Below are 12,624 nucleotides of genomic sequence, written 5' to 3' on the forward strand. Positions count from 1 at the left end.
AACCAGCTGAGACATTGCTAAACCGGATGAGACATTTGCTAACTTGATAAGACTTTGAAAACCTGATTGACTCTAAAACCCGATTTGAGACGACGTTGCTAACTGAAAAAAAAAAAAGAGAGAGTGAGTTATTGAACTTTGAAAAGAAAAAAAAAAGACTGAGTCATTGCCGAATTGGGACAAATGCTGCTAACCGATAAGTGACTTGGCCTCCTGAAGAAAACTGTGTGAACATTGCATTGCGCTCGTTCAGCTTTGTAACTGGATTGCTAAATAGTTTCTTTTATAGGTGCTTCTAGCTCTCTGATTCTATACAGATCATGACACAAAACAGTAGAATGAAATATTGTAAATATGTGTGTATAGGCTTGATAACTGCATGTGTACTAATAATAATGGCAATAGTGCTTGGAATGCATGGTAAGGGTGAGAATGAGAAAATTGATGCTTCTACTTCTGTTCCTATTGCTGTCACTGAACTAACTGCATTGAAAAGACTAGAATTAGATGAGAGACACTTGCATGATAAGAAGGAGCTTTCGTATAATGTTTTCTATCGCTTGCTAACAGAATATGTTGAGACTATGGATGCGAAAGATTGTTATGTGTGTACACAGATACCGACATCGGTAAAGGAAGGGGTGACTTATCATCACATGCCTCTTACATATGGGATTACATGTAGTATAGTAACTTCTAGATTTTATGGTCAAACCAACATACAGTATTTTTACTCAAATTATGATGTTACTTTTGCATATGTTCCTATAATCACGCAGCTAAGCCAGATTGCTAAAGATTGGGATGCTAAAATAATGAGGGAATTTTTCGAGCCAATGCAACCTTTTGAAACAGCTCACGCTCATAGGGAAAATCTTACCTGCTCGCTCACTGCAGTAGAAATAAGCTTTTTAGATCGCACAGATGATAGAAGGGCACAAATGAATGCGAAATTAGAAAAAGAGCTAAGTAAGAGGACTTCAGTAGATCATTATGATTTTGCCGCAATAAAAACACAAGGGAGAATAGCTTTAGATGCTTGGCATGTAGGGAAGTTTTGTATATATCGAGGTGAATCTTACTATGACAACATTTTTGTAGGAGCGAGTGAATGTAAACATACGTTTATCTTTAAGGCCAAATGGACATTCATGCTGAACGGACTTGACCCTGTCATACCGGGTGTATATTCCATTTGTGGGCATAATGCCTATTATCGTCTTCCAAAGGGATGGTGGGGGAGATGTTATTTGGGTATAGTGTTCCCAAAGGTTTATCAACTGGATGACCTATCGGTAATTCCAAAGACGCCTGGATCTCATCGTATCCAGAAAAGAGAGACCGCAGCTGATGTGGTAGGAGATATATTTGGAGCCATGATTCCTTCATTGGGAGTTGTGTTGAATTCCATCAAAATAAGAAAGTTGTCTACTATAGTGGATAACATGTTGACAAAGTTTTCAGGTGCTATAATCCTGATAGATGCTGAACTTGCAGCAGAAAGAGCTATGACTCTTCAAAACAGGCTTGCCTTAGACATTCTTTTAGCAAAGGATGGCGGCGTTTGCAAAATGCTTGGTGCGCGTCACTGTTGTACGTATATTCCAGACAACAGTGAAAATTAAAACTATGCTTGCAAATCTAACAAAAGAGAGTGCAGACTTGAAGGAATTGAAAGAACCAGGAGTGTGGGAGAAGGTTGGAAAGGGAATTGCTTCAGTGGGAAATTGGCTTGGTGGCATTTGGAATGGAATATTACTAAAAATAATACAGGGAATATTAATAGTACTGATTTGTATTTTTGGAATTTGGGGAATAAAAAGAGGAATAATAATGATCATGGCAAGAATTAAAAGAAGGAAGGAAGAGAAAATGATGAAAAGAATGGCAGAAGAATACAAAGCAAGAACAAGGGGAACTAAAAGGCAAAGAGAACTGACAGAATTTTAATGGAATAAAATTTGTGGGAATAGTTTTGTGTGATGACAAGTAGTCATCAGAGGAGGGATTGATGACGCAGAAATGAAGGTTTTACATTTATTAGCGCTTAAACGTAGTATTGCAATAATCAAGTGTGACTTTAACCAAACTAATAAAGATTGTACGGGGACAAATGTGCCCTCAGAGTAGTTTGCCAACATTTATAAGCGTGCTTTATATAACGTGATGTATTAGAATTGTCCGAATCTGACATAATCGTAAACGTGTGCTATGATTTGCTTGTTAGAAATGTTTTAGCTTAGCATAACTTTAGTAGAGGCTTTGGCCTAGTTGCCTGTCTCACGATTTAGATGCTCGTATTTTTCCAACGTGCTAATAAAAGTGTATTCTTGCTTGAAGCTGTACTTTTCCAGTGGGATCGTTCACATGCTTATCTTTAAGGTTTCGTGCCAGCCTGGCATCTTCTTCTTTGCTCCAAGGTCAATCTGCAGGTGCAGACAATGGACGCTCTGAAAGTGAGTTAATTGGTAAAATATGTTGCAACTTACGTTCCCGACTCCAAGGATAATGTATGCTTAGGTAGAAGCTTGTGAACTGTAGTTTTTGATTGGACAATTTGAAGCCAACCTATGAACCCTCCAATGGAAGACCCTACTGGATTTGAACTGTTGTCTATTTAAACCAGGTGCACGAGAGGAAAGCGGCTATTATTGGACATCGCCCATACCCGCCATTTTGCAGGACATTGCAGCCATTATGACCCACTTTGCTGCGACGCCATTTTGAAAGAGACTTTGATGCTTTCTCTAATCGAGAGAAAGAGACTTTAAGTAATTCTCGCCCTAGAGACTTTAACTTTGATTCGTCCCTTTGCATGAAGTAATAGTTTTGTCCTTTTGCCGCTGAGAGGCAATTGCCCCGTCCACCCTGCCCCTTTGCCCCGTCCCATGCTGATCGAAACTGGTACCTGTGAGACGAAGACTTCCTTGAATGCTGATTGGATTTGGTAAATATGAAAGGAAATTGTACAATTGCATTGTGTTCTTTTTAGGTAACTAACTGCTGATTTTTGATAAGAGCCCTAGTTAGGAGTTTTCCAAATTAATGTTGCTAAATTGTTTTTGCATGAAGTCCCACATGCCGATGCTAATTTGAGGATAGATGAGGATTCATCTGTCGCACGATGCAATTTGAGACCTTGTTATGCTGACCAATGTATGCTATTAGCTCATTACAGATTATAGTTTTAGTGATTTGCATTGCTATTATTGAATGCATTGTTATTCAAATGCTGCATAGATTGAATCTGTTTCGTCGTTATGGACAGCTATTAATGTTCATTTACATATATCATTTGGTGTTGAGACATGTTTATATTGTGCTAGCTTTGTTAATATAGGGAAATAAATTCACTAACTTTGCAATAAACTGGTGTGATTATTCATGACCGAAAGGTCATGGTTTCGTCGAAATGTATTCTGGATTAATTGTGAAGTGTTATGTTGATCAGGGCATTGCTTATGTTCGTTATTGATTATTGATTTGATCGAATTGATTACTCTCGGGTGAGGAGAGCCCCACTTGGTCAAAAGATTCATCGGCCTAAGAGCGTTCAGATACAGGTAATTTATTAGGTCGGAACGCTCTATCAAAAGCAACAAAATTTAGAGTTGGTTTCAGTAACTTGTGTATGTAGAGTGACACGTATGCAACATTGTATATGCCGGTTGTATGTCTCAACACCAATAACTAAAATATTATCTTAAGCAATCATTGTGGTTCAGTACCGTTTACAAAAAATATCTCTCCATTGGGGGTAGAGTTTCTATTATTTACTCCAATGGGCCAATAATGTTGTAAACTATATAGGGATATGATATTCTTGTCAGCCGATAGTCAGGCCAAAGTATTCGGAATACTTTATTTTTTTCAGTACAACCTTCCCCCTTCCACCTCCTTTCAACGTGTTATCTTTGAAATTAGGCTTTCACGTGATATACTGTGAGTGCGAATGATTTTGGAGTGGGAAAATTATAATGTCATAAAATAATTATCAATATAGATTAGGCAATGTCTACACCTAAAGTGTACATTAAGTTAGCAGCAAAAGGCCTCTCACATCAGGGACAGCATAGGTATTAATTGCCTGCAATTCAACATGAATATTCACTTCGATCGTTCAGAAAATGCTGTCCCCAAACTTCAGTGTCATATTTTCTGAAAAAAACACGTTTTGTTTTCAAGTGTCAGCTATAGGAACAGAAAGTAAACCCCTCCAGAGAAAAACCAGTACATATTTAAAAAAATAACTTCCAGTCACCCAACTGGCAGATTTCCTGTTTCAAAAAACTCACAGGTTTAGTCTCCAAATGGACATTCACACCAAACACGCAAATGTTTAATTGCCCACATCGGTAAAATCTGTCTCACAAGACAACTTACTGCAAATACAGTCTGGTGCTGCACGCCACATGCTAGCGGTCCCCTAAATGTAACAGGCGCATACCTATTGCCAGAATCAGAGGCCATTCGATACCATATTGCATCGATGACATGAGCTGACCTAGATAATGCCAAGAAGCCTGAAGAAATGCCTAGGAAGTCACCGTTAAACGAGAGATGGTCAGTATAATTGTTCTTCCTCTCTTCTTTCTTACTCTCGCTATATCTTTCTTTTCTCTTTCTCTTTTTCTTCTTGCTGCTATTTCTTTTGTTCTTTTTCTGGATTCTCACACTTTTTTCTTCAAACTCTTAACTTTTCTCTTTTTCTTTCAATTAATCTTTGTTGGTTTCTCAGTCTTGTTCATTTTGCATCCCTTACTTTCATTTTCTTGTTAGCTTTTTCATTTTCTCGTTTTCTTTTGTCTCCTTTTCATTTTATATTTCTTCTTCCTTCCCCTCCTCTGCCCTATTATATGTTGCCCCTTTCTATTTCTTTTTTCTTCCTTTCTTACTTCCTTTCATCCTCTCTTCTTTTGTTTATTTGCTTCTTCAAACTTTAATTTCATCATTCCTTTTCTATTTTTACCTGTTTCCATGCTTTGTTTCTAGCATGCGTTCATAATTTCCTTCTTGATTTCTTTCATCTCCTTGTCCTGTCAGTCTTTGTTTCTTTCTTCGTTTGTGTCTACATTTGTGACAATTCATCCTCCTTCTACCCATCATCCTTTTCTCATTGCTTCATTTAATTCTTTCTTTATTTCCTTTTTCATATTCTCTTCATTTCTTCCTCATGGATTTCCCTTCTTTTCTCCCCATTCCTTCATTCATTCAATCATCTTTCCCCCTCCATTCCTTTGACCAGATACCTTTATCTCTTGGTTTGCATTTTCCTTCTGCCTACCAAAGCCCATAGCAGAAGGCAGTAACTATTTTACTGGCATACAACTATAGTGCCAATCAAAAACAGTTTGCTAAGAATAGACCTTAACCAGTGACTGCTAGTACCTACATGCGATAGGTTGTGGTCCCAATTGCTCCATAAAAATCAAAACATGAATTGAAAGTTGTAATATTGATTCTTCAGCATATACCAGTATTGCCATTTTTGTTCATTCTTTGCAAAGTAAGCTCAATTCATTAGAGTAGCAAAAGTGTATATGTACATTTTTATGTTGAGGCCACACACCACCAGTTTTGTGAAGAACATTTGAAGGAGCAGATTCTGATTCAAGAGGGACATTTAGTACCAACTTGAGTTATTTTAACTTTGTTTTATATTTGTTAAGTAGATGTTTTTGACTTGGGATGGACATCTAGTAAGGTTTTGAAGGTCTACAGCCTTGTTAAAGGTTTCAAGGTGTTACTCTGACTCATGAAAGTAATCTAGAAAATACCCGAGTTACTGTAGTTATGTGAATTGCCAGACTAATAAGGTTTGTCAAGGCTTGGTTTAACAATGGTTTTATTGTTTGTTTAACATAAACAACTAAACATTAACACACTGACTTGTAGTGCATACAGGATTCCAGGTACCAGAAGGGCACGAGGAACCACCAGAGAGTAACAGCGTATTATGTAATGTAGAATTCAATACACTCATGTCTTCTCCCTAATCTGTGTATGTGTCTTGCATCCTAATAAAAAGTTAATGCTCAGTTCAGGAGCCTCTATGTACTTTATTGCGGCATGTCCAAATGCAAAGAGATTTCGTGGCTGGTATGGTTGCGTTTGATAACTTTGAAACCGCAGGACATTTGCATAGACTCTCCAGTCTCTTAGGGTCTGTTGTATTTGAGAGGGAGGAGGATGGGTTGGTCTTAGCAAATACTTTTAAGGTTTAGATTAACACACGAGAACTTGTGCCATAACTGCTGATGAATCCCAGCATAGGAACTGCAGCATCCAACTCGGAGCCCTTAGACCGGACTACTGACGCGAGAATTACATTTATTCAAGGGTGTGACACTCCACATGCCCCTTAAAAATACACTCCTGATTGTAGACAATTGTGCAAAAAAAATGTTGCTCACATTTACATACAATGGGCACATATAATTTTAGTCACCCCTTTCTCCTTTGGCACACCCTCCCTAAAACAGTGCAGCTGTTGCAAGAGTATTGTAGGAACAAACCTGAAATTGGAGCTGAATATCCTAGCCAACCCAGTCTTGACTTCCATGGATGAGGCTCCTTATAACCTGTCTTGATAAGATTCCAAACCCAACCTGTGCAAAAAGGAGAGAGCAGGGAGAAAGAAATGCAAACACCGCTGGTCCATCCTTCCTAACGTTGCAATCTGGACACACAAAGTGAGCCAGCAAGTCACAAATGAATACATTTTAGTTTAATTTGAATTAATGTTAGGCTCTAGGAAAATCACCCAAAGCAAACAAGGATTTTAAGATAAAAATCCTCATTCACATATCATGGCATACATCAACATTTATCCTAGGACGGGCTCACAAAACCTTGGGAGTTCTTGATAGCATACGCTGGAATCAAATCATATCATAAGCATACGTATTTTAAAAATTAACGAGAGGCTAAATTAAATAACAGATTTACTGGTACATCCATAAATCAATATTTTTAGTGTCAACGTGTTGCAACCAAAGGTGCATTGTTTCCACGTATGCCTTTATCACACAAGCCTATACACCCCCACCCTAAAAACAGAAGTACCCGACCCCCCCACCGTTAAAAACTACCCCGATACTCCCACCCACCCTGAGCCCTAAAACCGACCTCACCCCAAAAATAAAACAACCCAACCCCTAAAAACAAAATTACCCCCAACTCCCACCCCTGCCCCTAAAAACAGAAGTACCACAATCCCCCACCTTTAAAAACTACCCTGATACCACGCACCCACCCTGAGCCCTAAACCTGACCCTCACCCCTAAAAACAAAATTACTCCGATCCCCCACCCCCACCCCTAAAAACCCAATCCCCCACCTGTCCTGAATACAAAATTACACCAACCTCCCTGCCCCGACCCTAAAAACCCAACCACCCACCCACCCTAAATACAAAATTACCCCGCCCCACGCACTCCCTTCCCTAATAACCTGCCCTTGCCCACCCTAAATACAAAATTACCCCAACCCTCCACCCCGATCGTAAAAACCCGACCCCCCACCTGCTCAAAATACAAAATTACCCCCACCCCTAAAAACCTGCCCCAGCTGCCCTAAAAACATAACTACCTCAACCCCCCAAAAATACAAATTACCCTGACCCCTCCACCACTGCCCCCAAAAACAAAATAACCCCAACCACCCACCCACCCGAAAAACCGTAGTACAAACCCTGCCACGCCCACCCCTTAAAAAAAAAAATCTAACACTCCCAAACCAATTCACCCCACCCCTAAAAACTACCGCCAGCCCTTCCCCAGCCCTACTTAACTGACCGCATCCTCTCCAAATGGACTTTCCTTTTTCTCTGCCTTAACCATGCATGTGCGTTGTTCAGCACATGCGTGGTTACGGCAGAGAAAAAGGCCTACATTGTTCAGGCAAGCGTTGTTCCACTTGCGTGAATAACGCAGGCGTGGTTCCGGATGCATTGTTCCGGATCTTTCCCAGCCTGTTTGGGTCAAATTGCTTTTCTCAGAACAAAAATAGATAAAAAAGGGGATAATGATCCCTAGCTAATACACTCCGTGGGTGTAACTAAGGGGCCTGTGGTACACGGCACACATGATTATGCACTTTCCTAATTGGGCATAGATCCTTAGTTCTTTTTCCTGTTTTCAAGGGAAGACATTTTCTTGACATCCTGCAGGTGAGCAGAGGCAATGAAATAGGCCAAAGATATCCCCTATTTCTCCATGAAATCTGTTTTCCTTAAAGAAATTCCCGGGATTCTTCATGGATCCTCTGTAGTGGGTCAGTTTTGGATGTGGAGAAGGGGAGACAGAGGAAGCCTTTGAAGCTAAAAGACTTTTGTGAGGCCTACCCATTCAACTCCCACTGTCCCCAACACATTAGCAGGTAGTTACATGAAACAGCCTCCCTTTGTGTTATACCCTCATTTTGGGTCTCTTCTGCTAGGAAACTCCAGCTGCACCTCATCTTCCTGCTGGAAGTTTTTAACAAAGAACTTAACTGCACTAGTCAGAATGAAATGAGCAAAGGAGGCAGAACTGCTCAAAATTGGTCTGAAATCATAATACAGGAAAACATAAGTAGTGTCTGCAACTTTAGTTTAAAGATGGGACAGAAACATTCCAGCCAGTGTGCTATGATTTCTCTACCAGAATCTGAGGTGCCCACATCCATAGCATTATAAAATCTCTGTGTGCTGCTGGGTTGACTTATTCAACTCCACATCCCCTTGCCATGTTCGAGAGCAAAAACCTGGATATTTTGACTAATACTGCCAGGAGGTGTTGTCTGGATAATGGACAGAGACAGCCTACTGCTCGGGATGGGCATTAAAGCTGCTCAGAAGGAGATGGACTAGATGAGCCAAAAACTTCCACTGCAGCACCAAGGAAGAACCTGCACCATTCTCAGATGGTGAGGCCCATGAGTTCCTGAAGTGTCTCCGCATTGTAAGCAGACAGAGTGCCCCCCTGGATGGTTGTTACTGAGGAACTCAAGTCTTGTCCAAGTTCCATTGCAACAGATGAGTGCCTAAAAGTTATCAAGCACTAAGAGAAACCAGACCACACTACTCAAACCCCACAAAGAATAATCAAACGGGCCAGAGGAGAACCTCGTCGGCAGAGAGGCCTACATCAGAATATAAGTACTCACCATTACAACTAGGGGTGGAAACCTAGCCTGTTGGGATGGTGAATATTGCGTTTGGATCTGAAGAAGATCATAAGCCACAAGAAAGATTCACCAAGCTGCCAACACAGGTGCTCTGCTGTAACCTTCTCAACTGGTGCAGAAGCTGAAACTGCCCCCCACTACCTATAACATCGCCCAGCATAATGAACTCAACAACCACCCCAGTCGGCTGGGCTAGGTGCAGACCCCATGCTCTTTGCTTCATAAACCATCTGGTGCACGCCACAGAGTGGCTCCGACCTTCTGAAACACCAGAAAATGCACATTCTTCCTACTCTACTTGATGTTCAAATGAACAGAAAAAAGAACTGTGCAACCCAGGAGACTTTAGAAGTGAAAGAGATAATTGCCACTGCTGCAACTTGCTCAGGTCGGCCTCCCTAAAGATTTATCACATTCCATACACCTACAGGGGAGAATAACAGAACTCAATCATGCACTGTTGCACAAGGAGTATCATAACAGGACATCATATGAGAACAACCTATGCTATCATCCCATGAATTGCTGATGGTCTCTAACCCACACTACACCAGGCCTTTTGTTTGCTTCAGTTCCCTACCCTAGTGGCCAAGTGCTAAAAGGGGTATAGTTGGTGTTCAGTTTTCAGCTCAATAGTAAGGTTAAGCCCCAGGACATCAGTGTAAAAGATTCTGATTGACACTATCTGTGCCCAGTATCACCTGCCTGACCTGGGATCCCTGCAAAATCTCTCCCAAGTTGTGGCATGCAATGTGGATCACTTGATCCCAGTACCAATAAGCACTAGTAGAAGCTAAGAAGTGCAGTTTTTGCAGTTTTAACCTGCACTTAAAAATTGAGTTTGGGACCAATAAGCACTAGTAGAAGCTAATAAGTGCAGTTTTTGCAGTTTTAACCTGCACTTAAGAATGGAGTTTGGGAAATGGTAAGGTGCAAGCTTGAAAAATGTGTCCGGAGAGGAGTTGAAAGAGGGGTGTTGGAGTAGGAGGTGGAGTGCTGCTATGCTCAAGGATAAGGAGATCAATATAGATTTCATGATGGGCACATGAGAGAAATAAACTCTTCCAAAGAAGGGAATGGTTGCCAGAAACATTGTGCAACACTCAATAGTAGACACACCCAAGAGGAAAGTATTCTTGATATTGGCTTGCAGAGTCCCTGAGTGCAGGTGTTCCCTAGAATGACTTCCACAGCATTCACTAGATTGTACTCTAAAGTTTACATGAGTCTGTTTCCTTCACCTAACTCTAGGGTGTCCATGTCCCCTGTCCCATGAAGTATTCCCTTTAGGGGGTTACATTTTGCTAGGACCCTGAAACATAAACTAGCAGTTCAGAAAGCTAAGGACGACAGGAAGGATAAAGCTAGGGACTTTGAGAAGAAGAAACTCAGGTTAGCCCACGAGGAAGAAGATGAGCAACAACATGATAGGCTAAATAAGTGAGGGTTTGAAGAGAGAAAGAGAAAAAAGAAGAGAATGGGAAAAGAGATAAGGAACAGGAGAAGTGGAGAAGGTGCTAATAGTCCTGGGAGGTGAGGAGCTCAGATTAACAGCAGAGAGGGGGGTTATCTATGGTTATAGCAATTCTCACTTGAAGTCCAAGTAATACACCGCTAATGAATCTAAAGATTTAATATACATGTGTGTGCCAGGCACTTTCATTCCAGTGAAGTTTTGAGATTGCATGAAAGACACAAAGACTGAATAAGTCCATGGCAGTGACTCTACTTAGTTGTTTCACTTTCTAAGGGACTGGAATCATTGTCTGAGAATAATAATCTGACATGTTTGCATGAAGAATACTATATTTAGGGGATTGGTATTGAAGCTAACCTAGCACTTGAAAAGATTGTCCTCGAACAAAAATACAATTGGAGATCTGTTTGAGAATGTAATCCACAATATAGTGCTTGAGTGGAAGGGTGTAAAGATGGAACCAAAGGTTTGCCAGACCCTAAATGGGTTAATGGTAATGCAGTTACTGAGGGACAGTGCTGCAACCTACTCAGGAATTACTCGTCTTATCTAGTGTGACCTTAGCGAGAAGGAAGCAGATAATGTTGTTGTGTAGGCAGACAAGAGGTTAGTAAACAGGATGAACAAGGGGCTTAAGCAGCATGACTTCAAGTCAAAAGGGGAGCATAGCTCCCAGTAGAATGGCTCCAGACTGAAAGAGATGTGACAGAATACGCCGCAAGGGTTCCAGGCAGGTAAGATGCCTAAAGGGAACTGGGGTCCTAGTCAGAACCAGGAAGAAAAGGGAGGGAAAGAGGTACCCTCCCTGCCAAAGGTGTTAGTCTGATATAGGTACCACAAGGAAGGACATGAAAATAAGTATTATCAAGGTAAGGATGCTTTGCCAGCTGATAGGAAGTATGATGCCATTAGGGATGGGTATCAGTGCGGGCTCAGTGGGACTCAACCTAGCCTCAATGGACATGTGGAAAAGGGATCCATATGCCCCAATGCACATTAACCCAAACACTGTGGGTTTGTTGGTGAGGTAGTTATCAGTAGGAGGAAGGTCCCTGCCCTCAGGGATAACAGCACCTATTGTGGTTCAATTGAAGTATCTCAATCCTGAGGAAATTATCCTTGGTACTATTGACAATGGCCTTGGAACCATTGGGGACAACATGGAGAGCCAGCTTTGTAGGTGTAGAAGAGGAGGGGGGTCGTTGCCTGCTGACAATGTCTGGACAGTGCCAGACTAGAGCAAGGGCAAGATGCCCACATAACCTGGATACCATCAGTTGTGCTGCCCAGTGCACAAGCTACACATTAGCCTCAAGAGGGGGCTTTGATCCCTAACAAAGTGGAAGGGCCAGGAAAGAGTAAAGATGTGCAAATAAGTGCAGTCTCTGAGGAGACAACAGCCTTGGTGTCTTTCAGCCCGGCTCCTGATGGAGGGGAAGGGAAGCCCCTACACAAAATGGACTGGGTGTTGTAGTCTGGGTCACTACCAGACCTATAAGACTTGTTAGGTACTGGAGGACCATCCCTGGAATAGTTTCACCGGGCACAGGAAGAGTTTGCTACTTTTATGGGCCTATGTAAGGAGCCCCAAAAACAATTTGCCACGGGAATGGTTGGGAAATATGATTGTCTGGGAGGTTGTGCTGCTGTTTAGTAAAGCAGTAAATGCTGAACCCAGAAACAGCAACTCTATGTGGTTCCGCATGCACACTCACATTTTCTGTTGTCACTACCCCATGAGGTACCTTTAGCAGAACACCTAGGCATCAAGGTGCCAGGTTATAGCCTATGTTCTATTGGTCAGGAATGGTGCAAAATGTAGAGAGGCTGTGTAGAGCCTGCCAAGCTTGTCAAACGAGTGGGAAGTCTGGAAACCAAACCAAGGAACTGTTTGTACCTCTACACGTGATTAGAGTGCATTTCATAGAGTGCCTTAAAAATGGAATCTTCCACAAAAATAATGGGTGTATTTTTAACTG

The 12,624-nt window shown here is 41.4% G+C and overlaps 1 long non-coding RNA gene across 1 annotated transcript in view; it reads right to left on the reverse strand.

Annotated features, from left to right (window-relative positions):
- Window positions 1-12,624, reverse strand: part of LOC138269759 (uncharacterized) — a 78,581-nt gene that overhangs the window by 13,913 nt on the left and 52,044 nt on the right. Inside the window, exon 2 of the long non-coding RNA XR_011200242.1 lies at window positions 6,516-6,608. This is a non-coding gene — a long non-coding RNA (uncharacterized lncRNA). The remainder of the gene's footprint in view (window positions 1-6,515; window positions 6,609-12,624) is intronic.

This window comes from Pleurodeles waltl, chromosome 2_1, assembly GCF_031143425.1.
Source record: "Pleurodeles waltl isolate 20211129_DDA chromosome 2_1, aPleWal1.hap1.20221129, whole genome shotgun sequence".
Taxonomy (NCBI): Eukaryota; Metazoa; Chordata; class Amphibia; order Caudata; family Salamandridae; genus Pleurodeles; species Pleurodeles waltl.